Here is a 21,024-nt window from a genome sequence, read left to right on the forward strand (position 1 = left end):
TTGGAGAAACCCACTCATAAAAGTGTGAAAGGAGTGAAATAGCCACAGGACAGTGAGAGATTAGCACATCATTTTCCTAATGTTTAATTTATTAATGTGAATAACAAACGTAAGCTTTTATTTGTCTGTTTGTAAGAATGAAGCTAGAACTTTGAAATAAATTCACTTGGGGGCTTATCTTTCTGCTTTGTGTGTGGTGTCCAAATGGACAGCTGGGGACATTTTTATGCCTGACCGCGGTGCTGCTTTGCGCCTCTGCTCTTTAGGCGTCTCTTAACGTTCCCAGAATTCATCCTCAGTGTCCTCACCTCCCATCCCTGCAGAGACAGATTAAATGGGCAGGACAAGAGAGTGCCACACATAGTCACTCAGTTCCCACTTGAGATATTGAGCTCACGAGCCAGAATGTTCAGTATGTTGCCCCCAAAATATAATCCAGGTCAACTTGGAGCTAAGGTTCCCCTTGAAACCAAGAGCAAAAGCAGCACTGGAGCAGCGTTAGCCACGGTGAACCTCACAGAACGGAATATGCCCTTGATCCCTTAATCTCCTCCGCCGGCTACCCTATAGCTACTTATGCACGGCGTGATTGGGAAGCCAGGAATATTGTAAAAAATTCATACATAAACCAGACCCTGTACTTTGTATATGATATAACACAGGCTCTTTCCCGTTCCATTTTGTAATAGCTGTAATTGTAATTAATTTTCCTATTCCTAAAACAACTGCTCAAAATAAAACTTTGAAAGGAAATAGAATGTATCAAAGCTTTAAAAAGACATGAAAAGTTTAACTTTACAGTTTCTTGCTTTCATTCTGAGGAAAACAAAATGAGACAAAAACCCAGCAGAAATGAAACAAACATTTTAAAAATTATTTTAGAAGCAAAAGCCTATCCAGAAATTGTCATAAAATAGGTATTTATAATTCACAATTAACAGATGAAGTGTGCCTGAATTGCAATAAAGATGAAAAAAGCCCTATTTAAACTATTTAATTCTTCATCAGAGTGTTCAATCAAAAAGCAAATTTTGTTGTCATCTGTCTGTTGGTCAGTGTATTATCTATGCAGTCTGTCAGGTGTTGTTCATAGAGTACAAATGCAGAGATAGTGAGTTTCAGAGTAAACTACAAACGGGTCACTTGGGTCAGCAGTTTCAGACATGGCCTGCCTCGGAGGTCTTCATTGCTCCCATTAATCAGACGCTTTCTAAATACTGTGTTCCTTTAGCGTCACAGAGATGAAGTGAAATTTCCCAGTGGAGGAAAAAGGTTGGTTTCTTGGTGCTGCCTCTCTGGCTTTTAAAGAGAAATAAAGCAGAGCCACTCTGCCATGCTGTTGTTTGGATTGCCCCTCGGCCACTCTTCAGAAACACTCCCTTGCCCTGGAGACATTTACACACACAGAGGACAGACCAATGTCAGTGGCTTGGCAAGTCTCCACGGTCAGAGCGAAGTGTGAAGTGCTGTAATTAATTGGGATGTTTCAGACAGAAACCTATCAGCCAAATAGTTAAAGGAATGGTGGAATAGGGGCTTTGGGCTTGAGCTGTTGAATAATTGCTTTCCATTTCATTTTGGCTCGGAAGATGTGCCAACGGAGGCCAGATTGGTGGCATTTTGGTCGAATGAACCTGCTGGCCCTGCTGCCATAGTAAAAGACTTAGGAAACATGCACTCAACGAGGGTATGAAGATTAGAGATTTTTAATTTACCCTTAAATCCCTGAACACATGTAGACGCTCTTTTACTCTCACAATTAAACCTTTTATATTTTAGGGATCATTACCAAAAACAACATGTCCTAAATGAAATAATTGCTGAGCTTAAAATAAATATATAAAACCTTAGCAAGACAAAGCCTAATGTCATGGTAACACATAGCATTAACGGTGGCTGATATGTTTACCCAGTTTAATATTAATCTCACAATTTCTGGGTATATGTCTAAAGATATACAAAGAAAGATTCGACCCTTGTCTGAGGACTAGGACATGACATGTGCAGCTTGAAAGAGGGACCAGATTCATCCCTGAAAGTCTGGGGTTCTCATTTATGAAATTTTATACTAACATGGAGGTACTAAAAAAAATTTAACTTGTGTACACTTTCTACTTAACCATGTACCACACTTTTCCTCAAAAGTAAAAATGCTCCTGTAACTCTAAATGCTTAAGTAGCCGATATGCCTGAGTGTTTACCTAATTCTCCACTTCTTGGTAAAACCCATAAAAGTTGGTGGAAGAAGTGGGAGTGACTCTTTCTCCACGGGACTCTGATTTTTAGCCCAAACAGTTATATAGACATCAAAGAACACCCCAGGACAACCAGAATAGAACAGCTGCAGGCTTTCTTTGATCTCTGCTCAATGACCTCTACATCGCAGTCCAAGTTCTTCTTAGACTGGGGTATGTTTTGAGTCCCTGTTTCTTCTAGAAAAGCTACTGGCTATAAACTAATGCTAGTTAACAAAATGCTTTCCACGGGGGAAGGAACTGTACTGACAAGTCTTCCCTGTGAGCTGTGTGTGTTCTCTGTGCCCATTTAGGGTTGGGATCTGTGGTTTTTGACTCTCCTCCTTCCGACACAGCAACACCTCAATCTGTTCGAATTGGGCTGCAATTAGCAAGAGAACCTTGATAATTCAGGGCATGTCCTCTACAGGCTGCTTAGGACTTTTGTTTCTTCCTTACTTGGTCATTCCACTGGTACTGTTCCTTTTATATACAAATTAGTTGGAGGAAAGAAATTTTTAAACCAGACAATTAGTTACCATTTTTAATGAAAAGACTGGTTAAAAAAAAAAAAAAAAGCAATTGAAGTAAATAATTTAGTGATTCGATTTTTCATGTCCCCATGTTCTGTAGAAAAATAATTATATAATCATGGTGAGGATGTTTATACAGTTGTGGACCTTCTGTTCAGTATCCAGACCTGTTTTTTGAGATCAATCACTTCAAAACTCAGTTAGTATGACTGATTTTATAGATATTTCACTTAATTTCATTGCATTCCATTTAATCCACCAAGAATTTATTAAATGTTGACTATGCTAGGTCTCCTGTGGAACATTTAAAGGGGGAATAAACAAATACTCAGTAACAGAGGGCCCTCAGTGGTGGAGGCTGATCTGCATTCAAGATAAAACTGATGTAAAGGTAAGATGTGATATGCAATAAATGCTGAAAAATAATAGAAGATAGATTTATCCATATTTACTTGTAAGCTCTAATTTAGTGGAAAAGGTGCGGTTTGAGCAATTCAGTAGTTTGTCCTAAAAAACACTATGCACATAACATCTTGGAAATTGAATACGTTTGTGCATCTACTGTTCCTAAATCTATCTACGTGAAGCAGAAAAGTGAATGTGAGTTTCTCCTGGTACATTGTCAAATTACCACCTCAGTGTGTTGGGGTACATGTTATGGAAAGAGCTGAATGTACTTCTGTCCATTAACTTTTTGGTTCATTTGGTGTTTTGTTTCCATAAGGACTTATGGTAATAAAATATAATCAGCAAGAGAAATGTTTTACACATTTCAGTGCAATCGAACAGTAAATATATTTATTTCTGAATAATACAGAGCCTTATGCTAAAAGAGAGTTAAAGTGTAGCTCATGTTGATACTTACTCTAATGAATTTCGGGTAGGCTAATAGAAATGGATTATAGGTGTACAAGAAATGGGCACATTGTCATGTGAAACCACAGTTTGATGCTCCTTTCTTCCCAGAAGCCTGGCTAGGTAAAGGCTGTCTGTCAGAAGTCTAATGATCCTCGACCTTCTTCAGAGCACAGAACACCTTTGCGATTCTTGCTCAACATCTGTTTTTACTGCTGAACTTTAATCTCTAAGAGAGTAGGGTCTTTCTCACTATTGCATACCCAGAGCATATCATCATAGACCCGTCCTCAGTGAAATATGTCCTTAGTGAATGGATAGAGAAGATCTATGTTAGAGAACAAAGAGAACACTTCTAAAATTGTGGCAAAATTATTTAGGTTAGACAGTTTTAAGACATTGATGTATTTCTTATTCCCTCTGTGCCATAAACATACCTCGTAGACTTCTACAGAGTCATATCCCACACGTACGGTTTCGCTATCTGTTTAGATGTCGGTTTCTTTTGTTTAACTTTCAGGTCTTGCTCAAGGGTCTGAAGCAAGAGTACTTAGAGAAGAGCAGTATTTAGAAGGGGAATCTCAGGGCTGGAACCTGGTAAACCAAAAAGAATGTTTGCTTACTTGGGATGGCTGAAACATGAAATAGTATAGCCAGAAGCTGAACCACTGTCTGGAAGGATCCATAGCTAGTTAAGGCCCAAGGTTAGGATAAACCAAAAGCAAGAAGTTAGGATAGTGGGGTTCAGGTCTAGAAGACAGAAAAGGGGGAGGGATAGAGTGAAAAGCAAAGAGAAACAATAGTGGCCAACTTGGGCCCTAATCTGTCAAGGAACACTGAAGCTGCCATTGCTAATTTCCAGTAAACTACAGTGGGTTATAGACACCATATTTGGCTAGGGTATTGACTATAGGTATTATATCTTATCTTTGAACTTCTAGCACTTTGCATTGTTGTTGAATATATGATAGATACCCGGAATTATTTATTAAATTAATAGGTGAATCCCTAAGTCTTTCAAATCCCAGAGAACTTTGTCTGTTGTTTCCACTGGATTCTTCTATTTTGCAATGAGTATGTTTCCAAAATAATTTGACATTATGAGAACCATAAAGATTATTGCCAAAACAACTAACAATTGCTATTCAAATGTCTTGAATGAATAGAAAATAATCGCGCTAAATGTGATATATTTTTATTTATTCAAGAATGAAGTAGTAACATAAAATTGAATTTATTTCCCAGATTAACATTCTCAGCTTAAATTTCATCATGTCAGCAATATTGTTATTTACTAATTGATAGAATCTAATTTTAAATATATTCACTTTCTGATAATGTAGCATTTTGTCTCAAAAGATAATTAAAATGTGGATTATGCTATATGCTTCATAGATCCTAAGCAGAAAATGTTATTCATTTTGCTTTTTCTTTCCAAATACTTTTGTTTTCAATTAGTGTATCATTAATAATGACCTTTATCTATCATCAATATAATGATATTTAAGTGGTAATGATTATATAAATCTTTATGATATATCATATATAATTATAACTTTGTGAGGGTTATTATTCTACGGTAATATTGAATCGATAACCATAACAGTTATTTAAAAATTAGTTTAGAGGTTTCCTTTTAGAATGTAATTACTTAATCATTTGCAAAAGGGATATGCATTCCTTAGGCATCAGTAGGGTAGAAGAGTATTATTGAGGCCATCCATTGACTGGGTGACCTGACTCCTGGCCAGCTTGGGAATGGGTATCAGACTAGACAACAGCTGCAAGAAACGCCTTAGCTTTTCCTGTATGAATGACCTCTCATCTCTTACCACACACTGTTAAAATCTTGACTTCCCATTGGAACTATTAAATAAAAGATTAGACCTCCCCCCCAAAAAAGAATATAATAAATGTGACCTTGTCATTGCCAGGAGAAGGCAATAGGCAGCACCTTTGGGTGTGTGACATCCTGACTCAGGGAAGTTCCCTGGATAGGGAAGGCCAAGAGGGTGGAATGGAAGAACCAGGCGGATGCAAAATCTGGTGCGTGGGAGGCCAGGCATTCAGTCAGTGCTCAGCTTCGGCTTCACAGAACCTCAAAGATCAACTTGTTCCCTTTGCTTAGGCGGCATCCAGAGATAGAAGGAATAAAAACAAAATAAGGATTGAATAAAATGAAAATGATAATATTAATGATAATTGTGAATAATAAAGAATGAAAGAAGCAAAAGAGATACATTAAAAAAAAAAGAATATATCATTTTAAGGTCAGTTGTCATTGTTTAATTACAAAGTTCCCCTCTATGATTAAAATGTAAACCCTCTGTATTTAACCAGGCTTTATTTATCACCATTTATAGGTTTAACATTCTATACTCAATAGTGAAATTACAAACTTAAGTTATGTTGAGAGTACTGGTTCATTGGGATACCGAGCTTTCCTAAAGACATAATTAACAGGTAGAGAATCTTTTTTTTTTGGGGGGGGGGGTTGGGAGGGGAGTAACCATTATTTGCTTTAAAATGTAAGTGTAAGTATGAAAATATTGTTCTTGGTCTTGGGAAAGATTAATATTTCTACATATCAAAACCAATACTTAAAATTTTATTATATTTTGACTTTGATCCTTAATTGCTAATAGTGATCAATTCTTCTAGTAGTAGTTTATTCTCTGTTTTGAGTAGATGGCTCTTTCAGCCATTTTGAATATTTTGAATATTTTAAAATATTTTAAAGTTAAAACGTTTTCAAAGTGCACGCACTGCCCTGGGGCTTTAGGCCAATATCCATCAATTGCTTTGCTCTTTCGGATGAGTGCGAGTCTCATCCATGACAGCTTTCTGTAAATCAGAGATAAAGCCTTACTCTGCCTTTCTAACATTTTCCTGCAGCTTCATAACTTCTGCATCTTTTCTTTTCCAGGGCCAAAGGGACGACAATTTGTGTTAGATTTACCCCTTTTCTCTCTCTCATCTATTACTTGCCTTATATTTCTTTATATAAACTTTTCTTCTTCTTAGCAATCAAATTAAAGTCACAAATTGTGCTCAGATGCACACTACTTTCCATGAAAGGAACATGTGTCCCTTTTTAAGACAAGTGATTTTTAAAATCACTTTTAAACATAACAAGATTTAGAAACTGAGATAAACATTGATTTCACCAGGTAGCCTTTGCCCTAACTCTGTGAAGCTATCAAAATATCTTATCACATCCTATCTCTCCATTTGCATATACCAACTTACTCTTTGTAATAAAAATACTCTGCAGTAATTCAAGTTTACAACTGTCTTCGCATTTTAAATGACTGTCACTGTAACAAAACCTAAAAATATCATTTCTGTGAACTTAAATTCAGTTTGTGTCTTTTCCTTGATTAAGTAAAACATATTCTAGTTACTAAGTTTAGGAATATAAGGTTCACATTAACAGTTTAAAAATATAACAAATAACTTTTTTCCATGATGTAATGATGACTTTTTAATGCATTCCATATAGAAAGTTACATTTCTGTGTCTTTTATTTTTATATTTACTATATCTGTAAATTTATTTCAGTTTTCATATTAAGAGAGGAGCAGTTTCCACTTTCGGTTATTGGCTCTTGCTATTTTTATCCAGGTGGATTAACAAAAACAAATCTTTATTCAGGACGGACTTTGACACTTTGGCCTGAATGAGTGATTGCTGAATCGCAGAATGAACCAGGTGCTGCTGGGAACGTAGGGAGAAGGCAAATCCTACTTCCCATGACCTCCTGGACTCTGACGTAGAGCCGCCTTCGTTCCTTAAATCCTGGTGTAGGATTTATATGTGCACATATCACATTCCCACTCAGCGTCGCCCATGAATTATGAGAAAGGCCCTCAGCCACCTCCCAGTCCTTGGAGCTGCGCTGAAGCAGGCGGGCCGGCCACCGCCGCCCAGCAGGCTCCCGGGGCGGGCTCAGAGCCCTGTGCCAGCCAGGCCTGCCTGCCGTGCCCTTTCCTTTCTGCGCAGTTTCTCACGTGTTTCTCATGAGTTTGGGTAGTAGGACCCACCAGAAGTATTTTAAATTTCAGTTTTACCACACACTGTATCAAATGCTTTACGAAAGTGCATGCATTGCATCCACTATACCCTTTTATCTTCTATTTCTGTCTATACTAAAACATAGCCCCTCCCTGCTGCCAGATGCTGCTTCTAGATCCCTCTCATTAGACAAAAAGAAGTCTGCGATTCCCCACAGCTGTGGCAGGCTCCACCCCCCCCATGCTGTCCTCGAATCTCTCATTTTTACACCACCTCCCTGTGAGGGAAGCCCACCAATACATCCCGCCTCTCAGCTGCACAACCTCCTGGGCCAGCTCCTGATAAAAAACCTAAAGCTTCCCCCTTCGGCTGCACAATTTTAAATCCCCCCATCACAGGCGACCAGGATGCCTCGCTTTTATCCTAAAGAAACATTCCTCCACTCATAGCCAAGAATATGATGCTCCTGGCTAAAAGGAATGCCGCCTCCCTTGTCGTGCAAGAAGCCCACATGCCTATAAAATATCACTTTCTATGTCTTTAATTCAATATTATAAACACTTAAAATTGTTAAGGATATGGGGAGCAGAGCAGATACTAATTTGGGAAAGTGGTTGTATAAAATAATTCATACTGAGGAGACCATTATCTGGAGTGCCATTCACATAAACAAAGAGAAGGAAATTGGCTTAACAGAATAACACGGGTTTTGAGACTGGAAAGGAGACCATATTTGCGCAATTTAAATATCTTTGTGAAGAGCAAAGCTTTGGTTACACATGCACTTGTTTCTGGATATTTGATATGGGGTGGGTATTGTGAACAGTGACAGTTATAGCTGTCTCAGACTTTCTAAGTGTTCATTGAAAATAAACATAATAAAAACGGTTTTTAAAAAGGGAGATGAGAAATACTGACCAAATTTAATACGCCCACGTCTCAGTAGAGATTCCTTTTATCCCTGGAGGGTCTGTGAAATCTGACACTGCTCGGCAGGCAAGCCGAAGCGGTGTGTCCAGAATACCTTCCAACATCAGAGGACGGTCGCATGGCTTCAGTTTCAAGGACCTTGACAGATGAGCACATCGTCCTGGAACTGGGGCACATGTCCGAGTGGATGCCCTTGCCCTCGGGTACTCCTGCTTTATAGATGCAAATACCCGTCTAATTAAATGATGGGCTCGCATGGGCTTCCCAGACAGAAACGAGTCTCCATTGAAAGTATGTTGATTTGCAAACATTGAGAGGAAAACACATCTATTTAGTTTAAGAAGTATTTAGAAGGTCATGTTGTCAGGAAAATCAGCGACCTGCTGTGAGTCTTTTTCTAATTTAAGCTGTGATGGATTATCCATGCACAGGCAATATGCACTTATAAACCAAAGCACAGATAGGCTTGATATGATACAGTGGTTTTAAATTGTGCTTTAATTTGCAGCTATTTGAACCACTTCCATTTTTTACAGATATTGAAAATTGGAAATGAGTCAAGCAGTAGCATGTTCCAACATACTGCTCCAAGTAACAGCGTATCGCTTCCCCATGTACAGTGAGAGTCTGAAAATTAATAACCAAGTAAAAGACATGTAGTTAAAAAATTACAAAATAAGGGATTAGCACAAGCTTTTATGAAAACCTGACTGTTGTGGGGGAAAGTGCTAAGTAGATTGATTCTGGAAGTCCCGGCAGTCACAGTTGCTAACTCGGTGACATTGATCAGATTCATATCTTCTAAGCCTCAGTCGCCACATCTCTTAGATGGGAGAAACACTAGCCATTTGTGTATAAGCGTAACTAATGTGAGAAAGACATTTGGGAAAGAAACATCTTGTAAATGGAACATGTCTCTACAATGTCTGGTCTTATTATTATCTTTTTAACTACTACTGATGACCAGTGTAACACGATTTCATTAAAATATTTATATAGATATTTTCATATATATTTCTCAACTATATATTTCACTTTAATTCATTACTCATTTATTGAACACTGAATTTGTCATGTGTAATGTCAACTATGATACCTTTCCTCATGGACCTTGTATCTGACAGGAGAGATTGACATAAATGATTGTAAAAAATATTGTAATAAAAATAGAGGAATATAATAGGTATGTTTATGCAGCAATGAGAGAATATTCAACTAATTCTCTTGAGGAGTGAAGATTTACTTCATAGAGAGTGTAATGGTTAATTTTAGGTGTCAGTTTGGCTGGGCCACTGAGTTCCCAGACAGTTGATCAAACATTATTCTGTGAGTGTGTTTCTGGATGAGATCAGTATTAAATCGGGGAACATTGTGGGTGGGTCTTATCCTGTCCGTCGAAGGCTTGAATAGAACCAAAAGATTGAGCCTCCCTGCCTTAGCTGGCTTGGCTCAGTGGTTAGAGTGTTGGCCTGTGGACTGAAGGGTCTGGGTTCGATTCTGGCCAAGGGAACGAACCCATACCTCGGGTGCAGGCTCGATCCCTGGCCCAAGGTAGGGGCGAGTGCAGGAGGCAACCAATTGATGTGTCTCTTTCACATCAATGTTTCTCTCTCTCTCTCTCTCTCTCTGTCTTCCTCTACCCCTTTCTACTCTCTCTGAAAAAATATCCTAGGGTGAGGATTAAAAAAATAAAACAAAGAGATTGACCCTCCCTTGAGTGAGAGAGAATTCTCCAGCTGACTGCCTTTGGACTTCAGCTTCATCAGCATCATCAGCTCTTCCTGCCTGACGGTCTTCAGACTGAAACATCAGCCCTCCCTCCGTCCCCTGTACCCTCGGCCCACTCTGCAAATTCTGGAATTACCAGCCTCTTCCACTATTGCATGAGCCAATTCCTCATAAAAATCACATACATAGATATGTCTATATAATTGTAATTGGTTCCAGTGTATATATAAGTGGTTCTCTTTCACTTACGAATCCTAACTAATGCAGAGTGTGGCACTTACCTAAATATTAAAGTGTGAGTGTGAGTCTGAGAAATAGATAAAGGTGTAAAGGACTTTGTAAGTAGTGAAAGCAGAATGTGATAAACAACTAGAATGGGGCTGTGCAGAGACTCCAAGAAGTTCCCGTTGGGCCATTAAGTTTGGGGGTTGTGATGGGTGGAGGAGGAATGGAGGCGATATGAGTTTGGGTGTGAGATCACGGCAATGCCATGTATGCTAGATAAGAGCTTGTGGACTTTAACCTGTACAAAATGGGAAGCCATTTGAAGGATTTAAACAGGGAAATAAGATGATTAAATTTGCATTTTAAAAGATTACTCTAGCTGCAATGTCAGGTATGGATTAGAGAGGGTCAAGGCTGCTGACAGGGAGCTTATTGAAGCAGGATAAGCCCGGATAATGAGGTCCAGCAGTGAGTCAGTGGTGGTGGAAATGGAAACGAGATGAGTCTGAGGGATACAGAGGAGATAAAATCGACAGAAGGCAGTGAGCATTTTGGCACAGGGAAGGCAGGTTAGAGAGACGGAGCGGGTGTTCAGCATTCAGGCTTGGACATCTGGGTAGAAATGATATTGTGATGCAGATGGTGGAGGAGGTTTGGGAAATGAGGAATTGTTATATACTGAGCATGTATTGTTTATGACACACGTTGGTAACTCCAGAAAAAGATGCCTAACAGGCAACTAGATGCATGGATCAAGAGCGAAATTAGAAGTCAGGGCCATAGTTATAAAGGTTGGGCTATTTGGGAAGTTAGATATAATAATTGCTGTTATTGGTGAGATCATTTAAGAAATCTGTGAAAAGTAATAAGAGGACAGTACTTTACATGGCTTATGAAACATAAATCCCCCATTTTCTGGTTAATGACACTTGTGGAGCTAGGATTAGAGTAAGTGGCCCTTTACAAGATTCTCCTTGAAAGATAACATATTTAAATGTAAATTCTAGTTATGATTTATACTATGTAAACATATAGATTGATGCTGTTTTATCACACCTATATTTATTTTTCAACCTTATTAATTACACATATAGTCAGTATTTTGGTGAGATGTTAACACTTTAGAAATCTTGGAAAAAGAGGCCTGGCATTGATTTAACATTGACAACTTCAAACCTACCCGGTATCTTAAACCAGAATTATAGAAGACAGCTTATAGTTACCCTTGTTCTTTGAATAAGCTTGCTCATTGGAAAATAAAAGCACTTTAGTAACCAATCAGTGTTGAATGGAACGACATTAGGTCATTTCTAGTAATAATGGTCCATAGTCTTGCAGTTAGTATTCTGATGATCTTAAATAAGGGCTCCTCAGGGTTGCATTACTTTATTGCACAGGAGGAACAATTGCAGGAGGAGGAGGAAGGAGAGGAAAGGGTAGGGGAGAGGAGAGAAAAAGGAGAGGAGGGGAAGAAAGTGAGAAGCAGCAACAGAGGCAGAGGCTGTATGTGGCCCATAAAACCATATATATATATATACACACTCCCTTTAGAGAGAAAAATTGCTGACACCTGCATAGAGAATATAAGTGTAAACAATATCCAACTCTGAGAGCAAACAATCAAATTAACATAATCCCCACACATCAAAAACAACCATCATCATAAACAAAACCTCTTTTATCTAAATTGACATAAATGACTAATAATTGGTATCTTTTCCCTTTTGCCTACAACATCTCCTCTGGAAAAGGAGTCATTCTGGAGTATGTATTTCCATCTCTAGTAGAAGCCCAAGCTGATAGGCCCTCTAAGTGACCTCCCGCGAAACAAGCAATGAAGGCCCCCATCAGTCACGGGTGTATTGCTGGCCTACGACACAGCCCCAACTCCTACTTCAGCTCTCTGCTGTGAACACACAATGCTCATTTATGATTAATAAATCACCAGTCCAAATTGCAGGACACCCCACATATGAAACAAATCTTTTTAAAAGTCAACATATTTTATACTTCTCATTGGGGGGGTTGATGTAAAGGAAAATTACTGGTCTTTCTGATGGGAAGACAATAGTTCTTTGAAACAGGATCCTAAGGGTTTTTGTTTGTTTGTTGTTTTTAAACAGCTGTTGGTTCTTCCTTTTAATAGTTTTCCACTAACTTCCGCACAGCTCTGTTTTACTTCATCTAGTCCTCTGAGACATGTCTCACCCACACGTCTCACCTGCTCCCTTTGTGTCCCTGTCCTGAGGGAGGACTGTGGGTACCAACAGCTACAGAACACAGACGCACGGACTCCTACACACCATGTTCCACCCCACACACATTCTTCCTGCTGGCATCCCTACTTCCCACCTGATCCAAGAGATCCATTTTTTTGGCTTATTTTATTCCCTTGCATTAAAAGCATTTCTCCCGTTCTTCTGAGAACTGAGTATTTCTATGAGTAGGATTTAAAAAATATTTCTCAGTGTTTTGAACAGCATAAAGGTGTTAATTACTATGAGAAAAATATATTTAAGAATCTATAACAGAGCAGAAAATATAGAAATGTCACTGCCACAAATATTTGCACTCATTCAAAGAAAAACCAAGTGTCCAAAGGGATTCAGCGTCCTACTGAACTGAGCCAAACTGCAATCAAAAGGTGTTGCTATCCAATTATAAGATAAATAATTCCTGGGCTGAAATGTACAGCATGGTGACTATAGTTAATAATACTGTACTGTATATTTGAAAGCTGTTAAGAGAGTAGATCTTAAAAGTTCTCATCACAAGAAAAACATTTGTAACTGCGTGGTGATGTCTGTCAACTAAATTAATTTTGGTAATCATTTTGTAATATATACATATATTAAATCATTCTATTGTGCATCTAAAACTAATGCAATATTATATATCAATTATATCTTAATTAAAAAACTCACCTTAAAACAAAATGCATTGCTGGATTCCTAAACTATCATCTATAAATCCAGAAAATGAAATATTGCCTATTTCTCTGACTTTTAATCATTTTACACGCAAGGAAAATTGGGTTAGCAGCATTCTTCTGCTTACTTATGATTTTTCTATTAAGGTTCATCTTATCATGTGAGCATATCCAGGACCGAGGGATACCCACTTGCACTGCAGTGGATGGGACACAGAGAAGATGAGGGGACGATAATTTTATTTTTCTTAGCCTAATAGGCTACTAACCCAATTTGTTGATGCAATTTTGTAAGGTATACACAGGCCCCTTGAACAAGGGAAATGAAATTAATCACTGAAACCTAAGTCAGGAGAAATGACCTTCAGCTAATGTCCCTTTTGAAAAAGAAAAATTTCAAGCGTCTAGAGAATTAGAAGCAGCTCGGTGGAGCAGGCACTGCTGTGCTTTTTTGAAGCCCTAGTGAAGCCTGTGAACGCTCCCCAACCCCACTGTAGCGAGGTGGATCATCTTACTGTTTCCACAGCTGCCAGGGTATTAAATTCTCACTGCATCCAACGCTGTGATCATCGTACTGTGTCTAACTACAAGCCAAGAGCTGGGGCGAGGGCCTGCAGAGGACCTCTCCTTCCTGGAGGCTCTCAGGCTCTGATGAGCAGCAGCTCCCTTCTCCAGCTCTCTTCTCCAGGGCTCCTCGGACCACCACTAACCTCTCCTCACTTTCCGCACACACTCCACGTGATTTCCTGTTAGCACAAGTTTTTTTAAAGAGTCATTAACCCTGTCATCTTAAAAACCAAAGTTTTACTTATTGACAGGAAAAGGAAGCTTCTTTGGAGGGGATGGCCCTCACCGCCACCTTAAAACCTTAAATAGATATTAACTAATAAAAGCCAGGGAAATGAAGATAAATGGTTTGCACCTGTTCCTTACCACACACTGTCCCTTGACCATAATTTCAGGTAGTGTCACTTTAGAATTCCAGATTAGGTAATATACTTTGATTCCCATGGAAGGTCAATATGTATCAATCACTTACAAGACGTAGAACATTTTTCAAAATATGCCATTACTTTAGAACTAATCATTTTATATATTTTAAAAAGTTGCCACAATTTGTGGTAAATGGTTATGGAACTTTATATATAGTGTTTCTAAAGAAGTCCAATTGTGTGCTGTTATTAGCTTAAAGAATCTATAAAACACTTATAACAATAAATTGAATTTTCTTTCTATTGTTTATAAGTTAGTCTCTTTAAATTTTAATAATAATCCCTCAGATAAAATCCCTCACGCACATATATAACATCTTCACATTAATGTATGTGTAAAATTTTTCGTTTAGTATCTCATTTTTTCACAAAAATATATTCTCCCTAATTTTTATTTCCCAAGAACTAAGGGAATATAAGGCTTTAGGTGAGAGTTTGTGCAAATTATAAAAATGCTTTTGATTCCTTCCTAAGCAGAAAGTATTGTAAACTTTGAAAACACAAATAAGAAACGTTTGTCAGGAATACATTTCGAAGCGGAACAACTTTCTAATAATTAGTTTTATCATAGTTTCAAATTGCAGAAAGATAAACTCCACAAAAACAAAATAACCTAAGGTAATGCCAGAGCTAGCATACAAATATTTTAAATACAAATTATGTTGAATTCTCTAGCAAACAATTATTATAACATTTGTAGAGAAAACCAACATTTAAATTGCCATTAGGTGTTAGGTTGCACTTAGTGGTGTGAAATTTGAAGCCATTTTTTTGGCGGTAATTTCCCTAATTTCTCACAACAGTTCTGTGCTGTAAATTAAGATCGACTGTTCATTTCTAAAGAAAATAGAAAAAAGTGAATGCATGACGATGCTTGCTGAAAAGCGTGTCGACAATTCCTGATTGGAGTAGCAGGCAGCATCTATAACTCTCTAGTTCACAGCTTTACTCAAATTTATATAGAGTTGAATGTGTCTTGTCTCAGAAAATGTACATTCAAAGAACTCAGAGGGGATTAGGAAGGAATTATGTACCATTGAATTTCAAATGCCTGATAAAAGATAGCATATGGACATTTAGATTTTCCTTGCTGGCAATTTGAAATAATGATAATACCACAGTGAACATTTTTGAGTGCTTTTGGTGTGCCAGGCAATGTGTTAAGAATATTATGTGAATTGCCTATTTTATTTCTCATAACAATATGGTAATAATATTCCTATCATTCGTATTTTACATAAAAGAAAATTAGATCTTAGGTTAAGAAATTTCCCTAAAGACATATAGCTATTCTGTAACAGTCTTTCTGGTGCCAACATTCGTGCTTCTAACCACTATTTTAAATAAAAGTAACCACTCAGGTGAACAAAACAATATTTTTAATCAAGATAAAAATCAATCCAAAAAGCAAAAGGAATGTTTTCAACATTTTCTCTAGAATTTAAATTTTAGCATTACTGCTGATTCTTTCTTTATTTCAGACCCTTTCTTCACCTCATTTAACTTGGATTTTATAGATATAGGCTATGCATTTTAACTATGCTATAGCTCTTACCTACTGGAACTTTTGGGGGATATTATTAAATTTGTTATGTATATAGCTCAAATACATTTACATTATAAATATCACATGTACAGAGCATCATTATAGGGTGGGAGAGTGCAGGGTGGAAAACCAAATCTTCATATGTAAGAGGCTGACTTATTCTCTGGGCCTCAGCTCCCATCCCACATCCTCGGCTACCTTCAGATTTACACCATCAGCCTTTGTCTTCTGCCTGGTCCTTCTATTATAGCACCTACAACAAGTCATTTCACTTCAGTTTTTACAGCTCCATCTCTCCTCTATGATCCAAATTCCCATCGTAAATAGGTAGGTTTTTATTTCCCTCTGTGTCTTCCACTGACTTTCTAGTGCTTACCACAAAGAGGTCCTTTTAAATATATTTTTTAAATTTTTAAATGAATACCTGAATAGATGGATGATTAGAATATTGGGCAGTACATTCTTAATTTGAGGGAAGTTTGAATAGATAACCTTGTCAGTCACTTCTGCGATTAAGTGTCTAATATTACAGAACAGTTGAGAGAATAGTGCATGTGTATGTTTGTGAATTTGGGGCCTAATATTAAGGATATTGTCTACCCTTTGAATGTATTATAAAAAGCATAAAATACACATTAAAAGAGAGATAATATAACATATGTTAATGTTTTCACTGCTCATCTTAAGAAATAAAGTATTTCCTATATCATTGAAAACCCCTCTTCCTCCTACTCCTGCGCAGAACTTACTTCTATCCCTGCATTATAGATTTACCACTTTCCCACATTTCTTTATATTTTATCATAGCTTAATATATTTATGAAAAGTTTATATTTGTATTTCTATTTATAACATTGTTCCTGCATTAAAATTTTCTATAAAATATCAAACTGCACATCCACATTTTTTCACCCAACAATTTGTGACTTATCAATGCCCTAATTCATGAAATCTAATCTTGAAAAGATTAAAAAAATAAATTAGTGTAGAGTGAGTATTTGAGGACTTGGGAGAGGCCAAATGAGAGTATGAGCAGAAGGAGCCCGGGTTCCTCAGCTATGCTTGGGCTGGTTCTTGTATGCGACGGCTGTGGACTGACCCATGGAGGGGTAGTCACCTCGGGCATGAGGGGCAAGAGGACAGCCAGCGGAGTCTCAGTGACTTGAAAAGAGGAGGGCAGAAGTTAATTTTCTCTGTGACTTATAACTTATTGACCCTGTGCTGAAAATGGTGGCACAATGGATGGTAATGAGAGATTAATTTAGACAGTGATAAGAAATAGATGTATGCCCTTGAGGTTAGTGAGAAGAGTCTGAGCATGATATGTTTGGTAATGGGGAGTAAGCAATTATGTAGGGATCTGAGGAAGACCATCATAATGATCAGGAGTGGGGTATATTGGAGAGGATACTGAACCATGTCGGGGGGTCCGTCATTAGGAATGTTCATCATGTTTGGGATCAGCTGTGGAGAGCATATGCCACAGTGGTAGCTATATCAAGGCAGAGAGGGATGGAACCAGGAGATAATTATATGGAAAAACAGGCACAGCATCTTGATTAATCTCCCTTGCAAAATGAGTGAAGAAAAGATTAAGGTTAATATACGTATCAGTGTTCCAAGCCTGAAAATAACTGTTTTTATTAAACCAGAAATTATATAAATTAGGAAAACTATCCCAAATGATAGAAAAACGTACTGATTGGGGACTAGCAGAGTGTCTAGATGACTGGGATTTAAGGGAGATGAAAGACTGGATTGTTTCATACTCTCTTAACTCTCTTAGGAGTTTGTGAAGGTTTTGGAAATCTGTGGGCAGAGAACAAAAGTAAACAAAGAGGAGGGAAAGAGCAAATGCAACAAACTCTCTGGAATGGATTAATTTATTTAAAGGCTAAATGAAAACGCTGAAGAAAACTGAGCTCCCACCCACCCTACCACCACTGGTTTAAATGCTAGCTCACCTGCATTTGCTTTAAAGATTTAACTAATGTATTTGTGGCCAAGTGAGTCCAAACTCTTCAAGCATGACATTCTTGAGGTCAAAGTCTTGGGTTTGATGCATCTACAGAATAATTAACTTTAGCTCTAACCTGATGTCACAGCTCATATCCCAAACCCTGACCAGCTGTCTTTGTTCATAAGAGGGGACCAGATGAAAGCCTAGTACTGTGAGAACAACGCCCCAAAAGCACACTCAACAGGCAGGGATCAGTAATGCCATCTTTATCTATCAGAGATGCAATTTTGACTCCTGATTTGCATATGTATTCTTAAAAATAAAATGAAAAACCTAAGATGTGCTATAAAGCATGATGTTAAATTGAATTCTTCTAAATTAGCAAGCTGAAGGAATGCATTAAAGGTTAAAAAATTATAGGAAGTTAATCTTATGCTCTGTCATGTAACATGATGAGAACACCTACAGTTAAAGAATATAACTAGTGATTACAATAAATAAAACAACAGTTTATATTATAAACTTTTTCCAGAAGATTATCATGCTTTTGATATTGAAATTAGAGTTAGGGTTTTACCTCATTTTGAAAATTAGATTTCACTTATTTTCTCTTTATTTAGATCCACAAAGTCATTATTGCTCAAAGAGACTGGAAAGTCTAATATTAATTCTAAAGGAAACTGGGATTATTCAAAGATTATTTTGTGCTTGAAAGCAAAGTAAAATGAGTTTTTAAAATTTATATATTGTATTCCTATTTGGAAGCATTATGTTTGTTTGTTTTGTTTTTGTGGAAGCCCTTGCCCTCAAGGAATTATTTCTAATATTTTTCTATATTTTTCTACATATTTCAATGTCAGCATATTTTGTATATTGCTCTTTATTCTAGCCAATTATTTTAGAATGTAAAAAACTTAAACATTTTCTATTTAATCTATTTTGTTGCTTTAAAAATAGAGTGAAAAGGCTAATGTGTAACATCTTTGTATTTTCTCTTCTGTAATCAGTATACTTATGAGTATCAGATTTGCCATGCAATTGACTTATAAAGTTATTCTCTGGTTTTCATGAAAAAATACTTGTTTATTAAATATATTCTTTCACCTTATTATCTTACTTCTTCCAGTCTAGATTCCAGTCTATATTAGATTATGTATCTAACAGATTTGAAAGCTAAACAAAATATTCTCAAACTTTCTTTTTATTTTATCATTATTAAACAACATTTTTATGCTTTCTCTCAAATCTCTCATGAGAGAAGGAAAACAGATATGGCCTTCATCATGCTTGTGAACCCTCTATCTTGTTATCAATGTCACTGTAAACTAAGTAGATAAAAAAAAACTGTATGTATTAACCTAACTATGGAAAGTGTTTGGGTTAGATGAAGGTAAAGCATGGCAGTCAGAGAGGATCGAGGTGTGGATAAACTAGTGTAGGGATCAGTAAACAAATTTCCAGTTTTTAAAGATACATTTTACTTTTAAATAGTTTTAGCTTTACAGAAAAATTGCAAAAATATTAAAATTGCAAAAAATTAAATTTGTAAAAGTATGAGAGATATTAGAGAGCTCTCATATTCCCTACACCCAATTTCACCAATATTTCATGCTTATTAGTATACTAGATTATTTATAATTAATGAACCAATATTGATAAATTTTTATTAACTAAATTTTTTATTTTATTTAGATTTTATTAGTTTCTAATTAATTTTTGTTGTTATTTCCAGATGCAATCTGCCAGCTCTGCCATACTGCTTTATCATGTCTCCTTACACACCTCTTGGCTGTGGCAGTTTCTCACATTTTTTCTTATTTTGGATGACTTTGACAGTTGTGATACATACTGGCCAAGTGTTTTATAGAATGCCCCACAAATGGGGTTGCCTAACGTTTTTCTCATGGTTTGACTGGGGTTGTGGTGTTTGGGAGGAGGGCCACAGAGATAAATTGGGATTTTCATCACATTATGTCACAGGTCTCAACAGAGCTTATTACTGCTGATGCTGACCATGATCACTTAGCTAAGGTAGTGTGTTAGTCTGCTATGGCTGCCCTAACATACCACCACGCTTTGGGTGTCTTAGCCATGGGTGGTTTGTTGGCAATCTTTGGCACTTCTTGGCTTATAGATACATCCCCCCAATCTCAACCTTAACCTTTTCATGTGATATAGGGAGGAGAGGCTGGACGCTAACACATCAAGTACTAACGGTACTTGTCTAAGCAGTTAGAAACGACAACAATAATAACATGTTATAAGAGGATCTCACAAATTCCCCAAACCACACCTTCCTGCCCTCTCACTTGTTACTGTGTGAAAAGTCTGGGTTCCAGCCGGGCCCGGCTTGGCTCATCAGTTGAGCATCGACATAGGATCCAAACCAAGAGCTCTCCGTTCATATTCCAGGTCAGGGCACATGCCCGGGTTACGAGCTCAGCCCCCAGTCGGGGGTGTAGAGGAGGCAGCCGATCAATGACTCTCATCATTGATGTTTCTATCTCTCTCCCTCTCCCTTCCTCTCTCTGAAGTCAATAAAGATATATTAAAAAAAAAGTCTGGGTTCCAATCTAAGGCAAGTCTATCTTGTTATTTTTTTCTATTCAATTATTTTATTTGAAAAATGAGAAATTTGTTCTCTCTCACATGCAACACGAGCTTTTTCTTCAGCACTGTCATTTCTTGCTACCATCCTCGCCTGTCATAATCCTCTCTCTCCTGGATGACTGCAATAGTCTCCCAATTGGCCTCCTTAATTCCACCTTTGTCTTACAACCTAGTCTCAATGAAATTGCAAAACAATTTCTTTTAAAAATATCCATCAGATCATGTCTATTCAATATCCTCTAATAATTACTCATTTTCACAGATTAAAAGCCCTTGACCTACAAGTCCCTTCATGACGGGCTTCTCCTTTTGCTCTCTGACCACATCTCTGCTCCCCATTTCCTCATTCAGAGGCCTCCACGCTGTTCCTTGAACACTTCAGGTGCATTGGTATTTCAGAACCTTTGTACTGTATGTTTGCATGGCTCAATCCAGCACCTATTTCAGGTCTTTGTTCAAATTAATTTT

The sequence above is a fragment of the Miniopterus natalensis genome, chromosome 5 (genome assembly GCF_054644295.1).
Source record: "Miniopterus natalensis isolate mMinNat1 chromosome 5, mMinNat1.hap1, whole genome shotgun sequence".
Classification (NCBI taxonomy): domain Eukaryota; kingdom Metazoa; phylum Chordata; class Mammalia; order Chiroptera; family Miniopteridae; genus Miniopterus; species Miniopterus natalensis.